This window comes from Orycteropus afer, unplaced genomic scaffold (assembly GCF_000298275.1).
Source record: "Orycteropus afer afer isolate SDZICR_OR568_19922 unplaced genomic scaffold, OryAfe1.0 scaffold00013, whole genome shotgun sequence".
Lineage (NCBI taxonomy): Eukaryota > Metazoa > Chordata > Mammalia > Tubulidentata > Orycteropodidae > Orycteropus > Orycteropus afer.
Genome location: NW_006921600.1, coordinates 5,795,747 through 5,796,609, shown reverse-complemented (window position 1 = coordinate 5,796,609; position 863 = coordinate 5,795,747).

Below are 863 nucleotides of genomic sequence, written 5' to 3'. Positions count from 1 at the left end.
ATTTCTATCTGTAGATTTAGAATCATTTCTAATTTTTCATTTATTTTGTCATTTTATTCTTGTATTTTCTTCCAAAATTCTTCTAAGGTTTTTTCTGTGTTTTCTTTGGTCTGTCTCTCAATCCTTTGAAGATACCTGAAGATAATTCTTATGAATTCCTTATCAGAGAGTTCCAATGCTGCTTCTTCCTCAGGGATGTGTTCTGTGTCTGTATCCTGCTTCCTTGTTTCTGCCACTTTATCTTGCTTCTTTGTGTGGACTGTGATAGTCTGTTGTTTCCGAGACATTGTGGCTTTGTTGTATTTAGATCTCTGTTAACTGTTTGTGAAGAGCAGCAAAGGGTGATTCAGGTTCTTCTTTGTGTTTTTCTTTCATTGGCCCATTGGTGGAGCAGGAGGTAGTGGTTCTTGCTCAGTAAGTGAAGTTGCAGGAGGTGTGGGTGTAGTTGTGGGAACTGTTGTTGTCTGCCACTCAATTAGACAAATTACAATTGAATAACCATCAAAAAACTAAAAGCCCATGGATGAAAACCACAATCGCACAGGAGCAGTAACCAAAAAAAAGAAAAAAGGGAAAAAGAAGAAGAAAAAACAAGAAAACCTGCAATATCTGGGGATAAGGCACTAAGAAAAAAAAAGTAGAGACGGAGAATAAAAAATGAAAAAAAATATGGGAAAAATGCAAAAAGAAAATCGAGGAATGGGGTTAACCACAAGAAAAAAGGGAGGAAATTAAAAAAAAAAAAAAATACAAAAATTTCAACCAGGCACAGGGAAAATAAAAAATGCTGAAAACTAGGACCTGGGAGGGGAAGATTAGAAGAATAATAAAAAAGACAAAAGTATTAATAATATTAGTTGTTT